At 39.5% G+C, this 17780-nt stretch overlaps 1 protein-coding gene across 8 annotated transcripts in view; it reads left to right on the plus strand.

The window, feature by feature from the left end:
* Positions 1-17780, plus strand: part of GULP1 (GULP PTB domain containing engulfment adaptor 1) — a 274829-nt gene that overhangs the window by 81606 nt on the left and 175443 nt on the right. For all 8 annotated transcript variants that reach the window (XM_037912576.2, XM_043525325.1, XM_043525324.1 and 5 more), the window contains one exon: positions 6799-6910. The gene's annotated coding sequence lies outside the window, so the exon portion shown is untranslated. The remainder of the gene's footprint in view (positions 1-6798; positions 6911-17780) is intronic.

Here is a 17780-nt window from a genome sequence, read left to right on the forward strand (position 1 = left end):
CTCCAGGGTTTCTTAGTCATTTCATAGTGTGGGCACATGTTAATAAGCAGATTTGTCTTGTGGACATCTCCCTTCCTGTCTGTGATTGTACACACTGCCTTGCCTTTATTCGCAATCACCAAATACCATTACTCAAGTAATAGGAACATATTTAATGTATTTAGCAGTCTCTTAATGTGATTTAGCAGATGGACAAGAGGAGAACCAGTCCCATATGGCCAGCTACCATTCCACGGAGCACCAGCAAGTACTGCACAAACCACTAGTGATCCATGGATCACAGTCTGAGGATTGCTGCTGTGCCAACTTTCCAGTGTAAATAAGAATGTAGCAAAAGACAAAGAACCACAGCTCTTCTCTGATGCTGATTCTGCTTCATCTTCTTTCACATACTTTAAGCATTTAGGTCTGTTGCTGTAATGTCAGTGGCCTGTGTCTAATTTGTGTACCCGTTTAAGTTTCAAAAGCACTTAAGAGTTCTTTGGGATGAAATGTGATATATAATATGTTACTCTTGACATCTAAGTGACAGCGACTGTGAACAGTGCAGTGCAAATGAATTTTTGGCTTATAATTTGGCAGCAGCCAGTTATGTCAAAAACTGTACTTGAGTTACTATAAGACATTTAGAACTGTAGCACAAACAGGGAAAGAGAGAGGAGTCACTGATCCAGTGGCTCCCAAATCCACTGCTCCCACCCTGTCCATGCCTGAGCTCTACAGTCACTACTGTGGTCTCTCAAGAAAGCTCTATGGAGAGAGGCTGCTCCTTGTCTCTACTCTTCCTGCATTGTTGAGCCTCCTGAACTATTATGTGGATTCCAAAAGTGTGTAGGGGGGAGCATGCATTATAGCTGATATCTTACCTTTATCTATACCAGAGCCTCCTTTTCATCCTTTATTGCACCCCTCTGCCTGCAGGAGAGGAATGGAAGCGTTGCTCTGTGGTTTAGTCCCTTTCACCCAGGGTTGGGAATTGATTTTTGAGACTGTTTAAACTTCCTAGTGCCTAACTTAACAAACTACCGGTATATTTGATTCAAGGTAAAGTCCTTACCACACCCTTCCAACAGGATTACTGACCTAATCTTCAGGTTAGGACCCCGACCCCAAAGTCCAGTAGCTGTTTCTTTTTGTCGTCTTAGGTGAAAAGAGGGAGATGGAACGGAAGAGAGATATCTTGGGGTGTTTGCCCCTCTCTTCTATAGTTCAGCCCCCCTCATAAAGTGCTATCCTGCTAAGCATAAGGGGACATGGAGTCTAGTAAAAAAGATGCTCTTTTCTTTTACCTGTGTGTGCTGAGGTGCAGATTTTCTTTGTCTCCTTTCTTTTCTCTCATTGTCTGAGGACTCTGTTTACAGCTGACATGCAAATTGAGGCAACCACACATCCCTTTGTATAAGACCTCTTTGACCAGTTTTCCCTTAATTGGTGCTACATGAGTTTGAACATGTGCCTTTAACATTAGTCAGGGTGGATTTCATAACTTTACACACAAGATTGCTGCGTACATTTCCCAGGGATTTTATTGATCAGTGAGTTATTTGTTTTCAAATGGTACCTCACAAGGCATATTTTGTACACAGATTATTACAATACCAGGTAGGGTGTGAAAACAGGAGTGCATTCACTCACAGTGAGGTCAAGCTATGTTTGAACTACGTTTTAAAAACATATTCTAGCAATGGATTCTAAGCTCAGCTCCTGTTCTAATGCAAAAGAAACGATAAGCCTGAGGTGTGTTTTAAGTCCTGGTATTCAGAGGTGCTGAGCATCAGCAGCTGCTACTGCCTTCAAATAGAGTTGTAAGGGCTCTGCTCTGCAGGGCTAAGTTAGGCATCCTGAAGTTGAGGCACTCCAGATCAGTGGCCATTATCGGTCATTTTAGCCTTGGGAATCTACAACAATTTAGTCCGAAATGGTACAAATTTTGGAATAAAAGCACAATAAGTATACTGCTGTAAATAATTAAGTGTCCATGGTTGGAAAGGGTAGTTCTGCTAAAGTCGAACATAGGATACTGAACAATCAGTGCAGGAACATAGCATTTACTTATCAGGTTCAGGGCTGTCATAATGATTAAATGGAGGATTAAAACAACTGTTCATATTTTGTAGCTGCAGAACACATTATTTTAATAAATGCTGAAGGTCATTTATGTATATCTCAGTATTTCTGTGAAATCATGATGGAAACAAGTAAGATGGATGCACATGATATACCACATAGTTAATAAAACTGGCATATAAGCAGCTTGGCAGTACAACAAGACATTCAAATTATTAAAATACTTCAGGCGCCACAACATAACACCATAGTGGATTCTGTATCTTTTAGAAAATTCTAACATAAAATGTGTTTCTGATCTACTGTAACATTGTGTGTGCAGTTATTCTTTCACTTGTACTAGAAAATAGCTCATTGGTACCAGAATTACTGTTTTATGGAAATTATTAAGGCTTACGGGTATAAAAGCAATGGAGAGAAAAAAGCAGAATATAGTAGGGCTGTCTATAACACTAGAAGGAAAGGAAGTCAACTTGTAACTGAGAGAAAATAAAATTGACAGTGATTTTCAAGTGATCTACTCGGCTTTTTTTCTTTTGTTTTTTAGCAAGACTAAGTAAAGAAAAGGGAGAAAGTATTGGTGCCCTTGTTTTCTGTTGCTAAAAAGCAGGCAAGGGAATTCTTGGAACGGTTTTACTGTACATATCAGCAGGTCTGAATGATATGCATTGTAAGTTGCTAAGGGAATTAATTAGTTAATGAGCTTACTGAACCACTGGCAATTATTCTGAAATGTTATGGACAACTGCAAAAGCCTCCAAAAGAGAACATTTTTTGTTCAGTGCATATAACTTCAACCTCTAGTAAAATAACTATTATGAGAGAATGTGTGAACACCTGGGGCTAAACCTGAAGTTTTTCCTTAATCTTTACTCAGGAAAACCCTTTGTGATTTCTTAGTCAGGAAAAAGGCGTGTGCCTAGTCTTCAGTGAAAATGCTCATTTGCTTAAAGTTAGGCACAAGCTGAAGTATCTTGCTGAATTAGGGCATAGTGAGACGTCAGGGTTCGATCATGAGGAGTTAATAAAACTGATTAATAAATATCAAGTGAGGCATAGAATTCACTATGATGGAGAAACATGGAAATCCATAGGAACAATAATAAACATCCAGTTATTGTAGATATGAGTTTGCAATGCAACATGGAGGTAAAGAGAAGGCCGAAGCATGATTTCATGGATTACAAAGGTAATTTTACAGCACTGATTAGATGACAACTTTATTATGCGCGGGTTTAGGTGTGACACATCAGGGTACAATTCAGACTAGTGAGCTGCTGTGTTACCCCTGTCCTGAAATCTTGGGTGCCTTACAATGCTTTGCTGAAGTACCTTCCATGTGGGCCGCTCACAACAACCTGTCATCATGCAGTCCACACCCTGAGTATCTGTGTGCTATTGCAGCCACACTCGAGTTATACTCTGAATCTCACCAGTCTTGCTTAAACTGCTGGGTGACCCCAGCACATCCCAGATATTACCCAAGAAATGTTTGTCCTGTACTGCCCAGCACTCTCCTGGACAGGACAAATTATATTAAGTCAGTTATTTCTTTAATAGAAATAATATGCACACAACTTGTCACCCGGAATGGAGTTTCCCAGACACTTCAATTTAAACACACTGGATTAGATAAAACAATAAAACATGTTTATTTACTACAAAGAGATTTTAAGTGACTACAAGTAATGAGACATAAAAGCAAGATACGGTTGTGCCTAATTTAACAAACTGTGTTAAATTCTAAACCAAGTTTTTCACCACATGTTTTCAGCAGTCTTACTGGCCAAACTTCTTAGGTCAGGACCCCTCCGTTAGTCCAGTGACCGCTTCCTTTGTTTCTTTGGGTCCAGTGAATTGATGGGCCGGGGGAAGGGGTGACTTGGGATGTCTGTCCTTTCTTTTTATAATCCTGTCTCTACTTTGAGAACCATTTCCAGCTGGGAGCAAGGCTACAGGCACTCTGTGTGGAAAGGAACTCATGCTATTTCTTTGCTAAGATGTTGATTTTTTTGGTCCCTGCCCCCTTTCCTGCCAAAGAATGGTCACTTCACAGGTAATGGGCATCAGGCTTGTTTACACCAGACTGGGGTGTCCGCTTACCCTTTGTCTCTGAGAAACTGGTTTGGCCACTCCCCAGGCTTCTCTGGAAAACACACTTTTAGTCATGATCTCAGTTTATGTTTATAACTTAACATATAATGCTGCTATGTGAATGTTGCCATGATTTTATTGACCAGAACATTATGAGTTTTTAAATACCTCACAAGACATGCCTTGTACAAAAATTGTTACAGTGATGTGTAGGGTGTGAACATGGGGGTATATTCTGTCACTTTAGCATCTCACTGCCTGAAATATTTTGACAAATTGAGGGAACAGCAGCTGGTATAAAGAAAGGTTTGGAAGAATGACTTATCAGAAGAAGCTACAACAATGAAATGTGTCAATAAGGATAGAGGAAGGTGTTTGATGAGCATCCATAAATATCTCAAAGATTTACAATCTCATGGAGGGAGGAAAATTGTGTAGGATGGTGGAAAAACTCTCTCTGTCTCTTTGCCAGATTACACACTTGCCTGTTAAAATTAGCAAGGGTGGGAAAATACTCTGTGTGATTCGTCTCCCAGAGATTCCTTCACCTGGGTCTATCAGAGAGAACTAGCTTGACCTTCCGAGTGTGAAAGAGGTTGTGGAGCCATTCCTAAGATCACTGGGGATTTGTGCAGGATGTGGGATCCACAGGAACCCACTGCTAACCCTTACTTATGTTTGTTGGTACCTTACTCTGCAAATAGTCCCCTTGACTTTACATGGAGTTAAGATACTACTCATTGCAAGCAGGAATATCACAGTTTGGCCCATGACTATGATAGTCAGTTGTTCTGACCTTGAACTATCAAAATGTGCATTCTGTATTAGGACAGTTGCTAGATTACTGTAGCTCCATGGTCTAATGGAAACATTTAAGCTGAATATGATGGGTAAAAAGTTAATGACAGTGAGATTTGTTAGTAGTCTCCCAAGAGAAAGTGTGAAACCCCTGTTGCTTAGGATCTTTGAAACTATACTGGACACAGGTACATTAGGGAATGCTCTTGTTGGAAACAATCCTGCATTGGTGGAGAGAAGAAAAGGAGTACTTGTGGCACCTTAGAGACTAACAAATTTATTAGAGCATAAGCTTTCTTGAGCTACAGCTCACTTCATTGGATGCATACAGTGGAAAATATAGTGGGGAGATTTTATATACACAGAGAACATGAAACAATGGGTGTTACTATATAGACTGTAACAAGAGTGATCAGGAAAGGTGAGCTATTACTAGCAGGAGAGCGGGGTGGGGAGGGACCTTTTATAGTGATAATAAGGTGGGCCATTTCCAGCAGTTGACAAGAACAGTAGGGGGGGAAATAAACAAGGGGAAATAGTTTTACTTTGTGTAATGACCCAACCACTCCCAGTCTCTATTCAAGCCTAAGTTATTTGTATCCAGTTTGCAAATTAATTCCAACTCAGCAGTCTCTCGTTGGAGTCTGTTTTTGAAGTTTTTTTGTTGAAGAATTGCCACTTTTAGGTCTGTGGTGGAGAGAAGACTCAGTAACCTAGCTGGTTTTTACCAAATTGTTTAATTACATGAAAAATAGGGACAGATGTAAAACTGCAATCCATAATTTACTACCTAGTAACACATAGACAATAAATGTGTATGACTTAGATTAGACACTTTAAAAATTGAACATACATTGATTCTCACACACATTCTATTGTTATCACGCTTTACAGATATAGGCCCTTATTCTGTTATGCTAAATCCCCTTTAAACCATTCTGACAGTGCGAATGCTTTTTTTTCTCTCACCTTAAAGCCCCTTTATGCTTTGGTGTAACAGAGCATTGGTGTAACAAAATCAAGCCAACTTAATGTAGTCTAAGGGCTAGTATTATATGGTGTAATATATTTTGGATGGAATATTTAGGTGATAAAAGTTGACATTTGTTCACAAGTTGCAGATGCAGTGCCATTCTGTTTTCTCTTGCCCATTATCTTCTGGTAAAGACTGTATTTGATGTTTATGATTCTCTTCAAAATGCAAGTTGTTTACTCAAAATGTCTTGACCATCTTTATTTTCTATTTTCAATGTTAATCTACAAAATCCTTTTTGTTGAATCTTTTGGAAATACTGTGTACTTCAGTCCTGAAGGCTTAAACGGATTTTGTATGGAACTAAGGCCAGAATATATTGTATCTGGAAATGACTGTGTTGTTGCCTATACTTCCACCCGTCTGGACTTCTAATCAACTTTTAAATGCCAAAGGATTTAGGGCCCAATTCTGCGTATGCTGTACATCGAACTCCCAGTGAAGCTAGTGTGAATGTTGGATGTGCAAGTAATGCATGATCAGACCCTTATTTTCTATAATGAACAGTCCTTTTGTTTATATGAGGGATTTGTGAACAAGGAAGCTACAGGAAAAAATATGTAGATTCAAACTTTCTTTTAAAAGCTGCAAGTCTGTAGCTTCTGGCATTTTTGTTTGACGGAGAATTCTGATACTACAGAGGTCTACTAAAAATGTCTGTCATGAAATACATTTGATGACTTAAGCTATTTATATCAGTCTTTTTAAAATGAGAAAATAACCAGCATAATAAAAATAACTTCTGTTCTTCGTTACAACATTAGCTCTTACCTGACATTTGTCATTGTTTCTCTCTCCCTTCACAGTGCATTGAAAGCTCCAAAGCAGAAACTATACAAGTTGAAAGATGTTGACAAATGAGTGATATGCAAGCAAGTATCTGTTCTGCCCCTGGCCCAGAAATTTGAAAATACTAGGGTAAGCTTTGTATTTAACTTTATTTCCTTTGCAAGACAACGGATTTCTGTAGTAAGTGTATAAGTCTGTTGGCTCACGTTAGGTGAAGTGACTTTGTCAGTCAACAGTTGAGGAGTAAAACAGATAATGCTTAATTGTTCCATTCAAATATAGATGAACTCTAATATCTACTAGTTCATTTTATGAGTTGATTGGTGACTTTGAAAGCAATGCTGATCACTTTTGCTAAACATTGGTCTCAACAACTTAAAAAAAATAACAAGTATAATAGAAAGCAATTCAAAACTCCATAAAGAGTAGTAAGAAGGCATTGAAATAATGTGTGAAATCCTGACTTCATTGAAGTCACTAGAAACCCTCCTCCTCCATGGACTTGAGTGGGGCCAGAATTTCACCCAGCGAGCCAAATTCTAGGCCCCACTATAACTGCTTTGTGCTGCAATTTGGCTTAATGTCACCTTTGCCTCCCCCTGAGCTCATGTAGCCCAGAATTAGATCCAGCATGTTCATATGTAAGTATTTATTAAAATGTTATTTCTGTATTTTCAGTGCTATTGTGCGTGACGAGGTCAATTAGAAAATCACTAGGCTAAATCCTTCCTTTGGATGCAACTGTACAAGTGCCATTTAAGACAGAGAGCTGTGCATGAGTAGATGAGGGCTGTCTTTGCTCCACTGGTCCAATTCTACTTTAGCTGAAGTCAGTAGCAAAACTCCCCTTGATTTCAGTGGCAGGAGAGTCACGCACAATAGCACTGAAAATACAGAACTTAAATTTTAATAAACACTTACATATGAACATGCTGGATCTGATTCTGAGCTACATCAGCTCAGGGGGAGGCAAAGGCGGCATTAAGCCTGTCTTCCACCATAACAGAGGGATGACCGAAAAGAGTAGAGAGCTTCCTCAATGCCTCTTGCCATTACTGGAAATAAAATGTTTAAGCTTCCTTAATGCGTTTGGGTTTGAACATTTGTTTCGAAGTTTCAAGAGAGAATGTTGCGTATCACATTCCCTGAAAGATAACCTAGAAATTACATTCTGCAATGAAACACTGTTGTTTTTATAACTTTAAATTTCAGTGGGTGAACTTTCAAATTTGGATACAAGGAGTTGTTCAAAAAACACCTGTTAGTTGGAAAGAAACAATAAATGTTAATGTATCATTATCTCTTAGATTGTACAAGCTGGCATTTTCTATGATCAAACATTGTATAAGTGGCAGTGATAAAAGTTGTATACCTATTAGTCTGTTGCTTCAGGGTCAAGGAAAGAAACATAAAATTAAAGAAATGGTGCTTGAAAATATGAACATAGTAGATGGCTGAGGGCTAAATTGTGTTGACCCTATTCATGTATCAAATGATGATTTCCATTTTTTACTATGTGTTGAGCAAACCTCAAAATTTGTCTGAGGGCTGCTTATTGTAATGCGTTCCAGACAGTTGCCTTACCCAGAAAGATGTTATTGACCCTATCACAGAGAAGCCATCATGGCAGCAATCTGGAGCCACTGACTTTGAATGACTCTAAACTTTTGGCCTACCCTCATGGAACAGTGATTTTCTCACCTGGAGGGGGCTGGAGATTCCCAACTCGAGCATAGGGCACAGAAGAGAGACCCTACTGAAGAACAAGATTCTGTGCTCTACAGAGGGGCCCAAACATAGCCTCATGTAGGATGGTCTTACAGGAGAGGACAAGAGGGACTCTTACCAGCCTGAAATGCTGACAAACCTTGGACTCATGTAAGGAGTGATATCAAACTAGGGGGTAGGGAGCATTTCAGGACTTTATATTATTTTCAAATATCTGAACCTCCAATTGCTTTTAAAAAATAGGTCATGATGATTAAGAAATTCCTTTGCTAAGACTGTGTTCCTTATTTTCCTCACATATTGTCCCCAAAGGGGTTAACTAGAAGACCAGGATGCTCACTGCCTAGGTGGAGCTCTGGAGGATGGTGTGAAAGCTACTGGGTGTGTCAAGAGGTCTCACACAGTGATTCTGGGGTCTAGAGTGGCTGTGCATCAATGCCCTATATCCCAAAGATGGATGTCAGAGAAGAGGTCTGAGCTTGAGGGTATGTCCTATAGAGCCCCAAAGCTAGAAACAGTGACTCGACTTTTCCAGGCCAGTTTGGAGGCTTGTGGGACTCAGTATCTGGAACAACTTGCAACAGAGTGGTGACCATATAGTGGGGTTCTGGGGCACATTATAACTGTCCCTTTGACTTTCATAAGGCTTATCACATATGTAAAGAGGACAGGATTTGGCTTTGAACATATTAAATCAGCATAGGGAACTGCTTGAGAATAATTGTTCAATACTGACTGTAGGTTACAGTGTATTTGTTTTTGTTTTACACTAGGGGAATATGCTTTATGTAAATAAGATTTTTTTCTCATACTTCAAATTATAGTACATACAAACATATTCAGAGTTGATGCATCATAATTTCTTTGCGATAATCTCTGATCAGTAAGTGAAACAATGGAATAGCTAAAGGTAATAAACTCATCTCAACTCTTTCTCAGGCTCTGACAATCTAGAAGGATAATGCTGCATGTTGGTACTTTCCATTATCCGTGATAGAGTTTAAAAGAATGATTAAGATATGCTTATATTATAGGCTATTGTCATGCACTTTGTTATAGTAACATTATGCATAGTATAAAAATTGGAAAAACTTAATGACAAATTATTTTAAAGGTGCTACAAATTCCTACAGAGACTATTGTATTATGTTTCCCTCTGATTTTCAAAATGATGGTGCTTAAATTGTCTGTAACATAATCTGTAGGCACATCCTGGCTGCTGTTAATATTTGTCAAAGCTATCTTTGATCAGCTGCTAAACCTCCTTAATTCTTTGACTGAGATTTCCCCTTATTGTCACTTTGCATTATACCACTTCAGTTATTCCTCCCCACAGTATCCTTAGTCCAGAAATTTCTCCCCAGCTATATTCCTCCCACATTAAACCTCTCCAACCCAGTCCCTGCCCTCTGGGTTTTCAGCCTGCAGGCTTTCTGTGGATTACTACTTGAGACAGCAATCTCTATCCTCCTCTTTCCCTGCTACGCCTCCTTTGCCATACTTCCCTTACTTCTCCAGTAAGGCCCTGCATCTGACTGTGCCATTCTTCAGACAGGAAATCACTGATGGTTCACCAAGTGATGTTCTCTCTGGCAAATCACGGGTGAAAGTTTCCCCCGCAACATAACCCTTTCCCACGGACCCCAACTTCCCATTCAAAAGCAAACCCTATAGGTGCAACCTCCTTCCCAACCCTACTACTTACATTTTCAGTCAACATCTTTCAGTCAACACCCCAACATCTTCTGGGGTGACCAGCTTGTCCTTCCTTGATTTTCCCTGTGTTGGAAGGTGTGGCGGGGGAGAATCACAATCTTTGAGGGGGGAGGGGCTGCTGTTTGTGATGCACCTGCAGACACAGTCTGTCAGCATGGATGGTGAGGAATATGAGAGAGAACTGATTTTGACAGGCTCACTCATCAGCCTAACCCACCCATAGTGGATAGTAAATTGGATATTTTCTAATTTTAAAAGAAAAACATGGATTAAGGCATCAAATGTCCATTCTAATAGGCTTTCAAATAGACCTTGTATCATGAAATGATCCAGTTTCTATTTGCCCTTGCTCTTTAGCCTTTGTCAAAGACTTTATATGTTGTTTTATTGAAGAGATGGGGCTAGAAGTCACTGCTTCCACTTACACCAACCTTGCATTTGGCCCAGGAAACTATTGTCAAAATTCTTTGCTTACTTTGTCTTTTGATTTTAGTGTGACTTTATGGAAACAGCTTTGTACTGCATTAGGGATCAGGAGTGCAGGCTCCGAGCAGCGCTTACCTCAAGCAGCTCCCAGAAGCAGCAGTATGTCGCCCATCTGGCTCCTATGTGGAGGTGCGGCCAGGCAACTCTGCGCGCTGCTCCTACAGCTCCCATTGGCCGTGGTTCCCGGCCAATGGGAGCTGCAGAGGCGGCGCTGAGGGTGGGGGCAGTGTGTTGAGCCCCCTGCCTGCCCCTATGCATAGGAGCCAGATGGGTGACATGCTGCTACTTCCGGGAGCCACGTGGAGCCACGGCACACACAGAGCAGGGCAAGCCCCCGACCCCACTCCCCGGCAGGAGCTCAATGGACAGATTAAAATGTCTGACAGGCCAGATGCAGCTCCTGGGCCGTAGTTTGCCCACCCTTGCCTTAGAGGAAGGGGTTACAAAGCTTCACACAGCCCCTTCCTAAAAGGGCTGGGAGACGAGGCAGGTATATGCAACGTTAGAGAAAAATGTAGTTAACGAGAATCTGTGATATCTAGAACTTTTTCTGCAAGTAGATTCATTTGGTGCTGAGAAGCCGCTTTACTTAAGATGATTAGGCACAAATTCCAATGTAGATTTTACTGATTTGTTATGGGCTTATGCAGTACTTAGACTTCGGGAATTTCAAGCCAGAGCTGTTGTCTCATTTTTCAAAAGTCTGTTTTTAAAATCCATCAACTTCTGCATCCTCAAGGAAGGTTTGTTTTGTGGTGACTAGATGACAGAGTTTATAGAAAGGCACACTGAATTTATGTGTTTTTTTTTTTTTTAAATTATTATACATCTTGGAAAGAGAAGGTAACTCGGTGTGTGCGTGTGCACGCACGGGGGGCAGGGAGGATCCTTCTTTCTTTACACTGAATAGCACCTTGTTCCACAAGTTGTCCCATTGAAGTCCTTGTTATTTAACATAAGTAAAGAGATTACAGTCTGGCTCTTTATAATGAAATGCATGTTGAAACTAGGGGTAACTAGTGGAAATGCTTTATGACTGTATTTGTAATTAACTGACATTCAGAAATAGACAATAATTGCTGTAAGGGTCTATAATAAGTCTGAAATGCTTAAAGTGTTGTAATTTCACATTGGCTACAGGGAGTTGTAATAGTTCAGTGGAAGGTCACAACTTTCCTGTTTTCTGCTGGAGAGATGTAAAATTTATTTTTACTGCTGTAATAGTATACTGTAGTTAACACTGTGGGGCTCTAGTACGCCTGATCAGTTTCAGCTGGAAAACACTATTGACTTTTCAGTGCCTCTCGTTTGGTTAATTTTAGCTACAGAACTCCTGCCTTTCTGGCACTTGATGTGCTCACTGACAGGTCATTATTCTAGCAGTGGACCCCTGAGGACAGGAACTAAAGGGGAAGGATTCCTGATGAAGGGCCATGCTTCAGCTAATGCACACATCACTTAAACAATGGTTGGCATGTACCAAAATCTACTGTAGTGGCGTCTGAGATGTTGGAAAACCGAGGGCTTGTCTTCTCTTTCAGCGCTGCAATGGCATAGCTGCACCAATACAGCTGTGCTGCTGTAGTGTTCAGTGAAAACTTCACTTACACCGATGGAAGAGCTTCTCCCATTGGTGTATGTACTCCACCTCCCTGAGAGGCAGTAGCTATGTCAGTGGGAGAAACCCTCCCATTGACATAACACTATCTACACCAGCGGGGTCCCCTGAGGGTGTGCATTTTCCATACCCTGATTGATATAGTTATACTGACATAAGTTGGTAGTGTAGAAGACCAAGCCTGAAGTTGTGATACCATAAATCATTACTTACTCCAATAAGTGGTCATTTTGTACTCCAGTAAGGGGTCACTGGGATTACTTGTGAGCTTGGGTATTCATGATAAGGCCCTGAGTATCTCAAGAAAGATACAAAAGCATTTCAATTAAATGAAAAATCACACAAATAAATAAAGCACTTACAGGTCATGTTAGATTTGTATATATAAATACACAAAGTTAAGAAAGCCAAAGTTGTTGCCATAATATTTATTTGCTCACATTGCATGTAATGTAGGGTTTAATGACCTATTCAAATCAAAACACAAATATTATATATGTGCCATGAGAGTGTGTTAATGAACCTTGACTTTTTCATTTACTAATTTTGCATTTAATGTAACCTTAATGTTGCATTAACTTTGGTTATTTAAAGAAAACAGGATTAAAAATCATAATGAAATTTCCTGTACATAATGGCATTTAAATAGCCCCACAGGCTTTTTGAAATTGAGCTCTGTAGAGTTGCACTCACAGTTCTCCATTCTCCGCAATGGTCAGGAAGGGTGAATTAATACCTTTGCTGCTGTTTTTTGACTAAGCCATTTGACTGAACCCCAGCACTTCACCTAAATAAAATCATAAAAGAATCTTTTATATGGGTTAAGTGAAATTCATCCTGTGAACAAGCTGTAAAAAAAGAGCCATATAGATTCCTAATGCAACCTTTTGAATACTTTTAAAAAGCTGAATGAGGGATAAATTTGGTCCAATGGATTTGTTTAGCTGTTCTAAATTAAAATTGAAATTAAATTGAGTAATTGACAGTCATTTATTCAGTAACTGGGTTAAAATAATTTAATAAAGAATGAATCAGTCTGGTACATACTGTCCAAATTAACTATTTTTTTTAAATGTAGGCGCATTTTAGTATGATTAAGCCAAAATGGTCATGAATGTGATAGATAATTAATGCATTAATTCATAACTCATTTGTTGGGTTATGATGCTTATGGTATATTTTAATTAGTAATTGTTAATTGTAATTATTAACTATTTATGAGAGAAACAGCTTTCTTTACAAGAGTATAAAACTGCCCATACAGATTAATAATAACCTAATGTCAATAAAATATCCAAACTCTAATTGATAAGTAGAAATGGTAAATGTATTGCTTACAGACTTTTTGAGTAAAAAATTCAAAATCCATAGATGTTTAAGGCCAGAAGTGATCATTATGATCATTTAGTCTGACCTCCTGCATAACACAGGCCATGGAATTTCACTAAGTGATTCCTGCATCAAGCCCATAACATCTGATTTGAGCTAGAGCATATACTTTAGAAAAACATCCAATCTATTTAATGCAAGTGACAGAGAATCCACTATATACCTAGGTAAATATTTCCAATAGTTAATTATACCCTCGCTGTTAAAAATGTGCACCTATTTTGTAGTTGAGTGTTGACTTTCCGTGAGATTTAACCCAAGTGGCTAAGTCACTTAGTGCTTCTTAAAATGTTACCCTTTAACCCTTCTGTGATGTTCTTTGCAAAACAAGTAGGTTGCAGTGCTGATGTCTTTTGGGATGATGCAGAAATAAGGCCGCAGTGTAGTAATTTTTTTCTTTTTAGGCTGAAGTTGCAGTACTTATAAGTCCAGAAGATTTGTAATAACTGATATCCTAAGTAATCATAAGGACTGGGGCACCCTTCCTGTGCCCTGGACACCCACGGGAGAGGAAGCTGGACTACACCAAGATCTTACCTGCTACTGGTGTCACAGTGCCAAAGTGCTCTGTCACTAGCCTTCCCTACAAGTGACGAGTATAAGGCTAATCACCTATATTTAGTACATTGTAGGTAGCATGCTACAAACATACAATACCTTTTTTTGGTTCCTGTGCCATGGGACTGAATTGGCTCCTCTACTTGCTTTCATTATCTTGCGGCAGGGGGCTTTGGGGCCAGCTGAAGATGGCCAAGAGAAGTATATAATTGGTAGCAGAGGAAGAGACACGTGGTATAGGGAAGAAGCTGGGACCATCAAATAAGGATGTCCGGAGAGAGGAGGTAAATTTTTCCCTGAGATCTGAGGAGAGAAGGCCACAACTGGAAGTCTGTCCTCAAGCAATGAGGGCTCTGCGGTTGTTGTTGCGGACAGAAGGCTATAGCAGAGACCTTTCAAAAGCTCCCAAAGATAGTATTTTTCTATACAACTTGTCGAAGAAAACGCTGTCGCCAGTTCACACGTAATGCACTGTTACTGTGCTGAGAAAAGCCTCTGTCACTCACAGGGGAGAAAACGTTAATTATCCTGCTTGTTTTCCATGTCATTCAACACTGTTACTCTTGATAATCAGGAGAGAAAATGAGCTGAAAGCAATGAGATGAATGAGCTGACTGTCTAAATCAAAATGGAGTGGTTTAATACATTTAACAGGTGTAAAAACATTTTACCTGAAGTGAACTTCATTTCAGCCAGGTTTCGAAAACCTGAATCTAAAAAGTGAAACAAGGGGGGATAAAAGGTATTTGCTATGTGCAAAATAACACACTCCTTTGCTTCCTTTTGGAAATTCATTTGCCCTATTGTGGGAATATGTGGTGTTCAGGAAACATAAATCCTTATTTGCACAATGAAAGCATCCAGCTGATCAACATTTCTATGTTGCCCTCAAGATAATACTTTATTTGAGCTGCTTATCTGAGATCTTCTGGGAGGATTAGCTCTTGATGTGAATGCACATGATTGTTTAAGGGGAAATAAAGCATATTGTTAACTGCATTACAACTCTGAATTGTTTTCTGCTTGAGCATCAAGCTCAGCTTAAGTCTTAATTTCTGTTCTCTAGGCTTTTATAACAAATGCTACCCATAAGTAATTTTATTTTAAAAAGAAACAAAATACCCTATTGATAATCAGTCACTGTAATTTCTTCTGCTTTACACATAAGGTAGTGGTAAAAGAACACTTTTTGTTTGATTAAAGCATAATAAACATGAGCAAATAAAATAATTTGAATGTGAACAAGGAAAAGAATATTCCTCCTGAAACTACTCTTTGAATCACATCCTGTTAATAACCTAGACTGTGCATTTAATATTGGAATGCATAATTTTAATGTAAACAATTAAGTGTTGTTTACTTTTATTTAGTTCATAGGAATGTATAGTAGTCTAATAAATTTCACAGTAAGTTTCCTTCATTTTTATGTAATCAGGAGTAATTGGAAAACTGATATGCACTGCTTAAAATGGTTTTAATCAAAATTTTATTGATAATAATAAAGATTGTTGTTATATTTGTTATTTAACCTGCTAAATGGTTTAATTTGGATTGTGTTTTTCTTATTATGTTGTATACGTATTCGCCCTCTGCTTTGTAAGGACATTTCAGACTATCCTCCCTTCCTTATGTACTGCCGCAGCAGCTGAGATCAGCTGAAGAGCTCATACTAAAAGAGTTCTCATGTTCCAATGATGGGTTGCTGTTTGCTCATGGTATTTTCATTGACGCATCCTCAACTTTTTGCTTGCTTCCTTGGTTCAGAAGATCCCGGACTTGTTCATCTTAAAGGGATGTTGGGCTCAACAGCCATCTCTTTTTAGATGTTTTCCCATGTGGGTGAAGGGGGTTTGAAGTTTGCTCCCTAGGTACTTCCAGGTCCAAAAATCTTTGTGTGATGCATGTATGGGTTGTGTACAAAGAGTTATAAATGTGTGCTGGAAATAAGTTCTTAAAATGTGTTCGGGTGGCACTGCATAAGCCCAGCTTGCTCTAGGCAATGGTATTTATCTGTCTGACCAGCTAGGTTACTGGCAGAGGACAATAAAAGTACATTTACACAGAAGGTAGACAAAGCTATCAAGCTAAAGAAGTAGGGGAGAAGACCATTTAACAGTCACACCAGGGGACAGAATTTTTACCTCAGGAAGCCTTCCTAGCTCTTGAGCCAGAAACGTAGGGTAACATAACGGGAGCAAAAAGGCCTTTTAATTATCCATTACTGATGGGAAATGGGGTACAACATCCTTTGAACTGTGAAAGTTGCATCCCCTAGAGTGAAGGGTTAGTGATGTTGGTAACTTGATGTAAATAAGAAAACTGCTTAGGCAGAGCTTGTAACTTGCTAAGCTTTTTGTTTTAGTCACTAGAAAGTAAGTTTTTTGTTTTATTTGTAATCTTGCCTGTGTCTTTTTCTCTTGCTTAGTACCACTTAAATCTCTGTTCTGTGTTAATAAACTTATAGTTTTATTAGAAAACCATCTCAGTACTGTGTATTAAAGTGACGTGTGAGTCTTCATCTAACCTTATGGGCTGATGTGTGTGCTTCTTTTTTGGAGACAGCAAACTTAATTTCTGAGAGTGTCCAGTGAGAGGGCGTGTTCACTGCAGGAAGATGTCTCTGGGAAACTCGGAAATTGGTATTCACTGATTGTTACCTGTTAGGCAAGGTTAAGATTGGCAGAGTCTTGAAGAGTTTGCTGGCAAGGCAGACAGGCTGGTGTCAGGGAACTGACAAACAGTTTAGCGAAAGCAAAGCGCTCCCTCTTGCTAAGACAGAGTGGTAACACAGTGGCTCCCCATTCTTGGTGTTCTCAGCACAACATCACAACATGTGGATCTGGCACAGCAGGAACGTGTAATACACACTGACCAGTGCATATGCAAATTCTGTACCACAATGTAACATCTTCTGGGGGATGAAGTAGGATGAAGGGAGATCTTAAATGGTGGTGGGGCCTATGTAGTGACCATTAAGTTGTATTTCAGAATTTTCTTTTAGTGTCAAATGATTTGTCTGTGCAGCATTTTATGATGCTCTGGCATTTCATGCAAAAACACATTTCTCTTGGGTAGAGGATAGAATCATAGAATCATAGAATATCAGGGTTGGAAGGGACCTCAGGAGGTCATCTAGTGCAAACCCCTGCTCAAAGCAGGACCGATCCCCGACTAAATCATCCCAGCCAGGGCTTTGTCAAGCCTGACCTTAAAAACTTCTAGGGAAGGAGATTCCACCACCTCCCTAGGTAACGCATTGCAGTGTTTCACCACCCTCCTAGTGAAAAAGTTTTTCCTAATATCCAGCCTAAATCTCTCCCACTGCAACTTGAGACATTATTCCTTGTTCTGTCATCTGCTACTCGGATACTTATTCGAAACTGGAAAGTACGGTATTAATTACCTTACAGCCCATAAAGTATTTTGACTGAGATTCAATCCTTTAGGTTCCTGGCTTCTGTCATGCTATCTGAGGCTTACCAGGCCAGGAGCGCCATGCCACCA

Source organism: Chelonia mydas, chromosome 11 (assembly GCF_015237465.2).
Source record: "Chelonia mydas isolate rCheMyd1 chromosome 11, rCheMyd1.pri.v2, whole genome shotgun sequence".
NCBI lineage: Eukaryota > Metazoa > Chordata > Testudines > Cheloniidae > Chelonia > Chelonia mydas.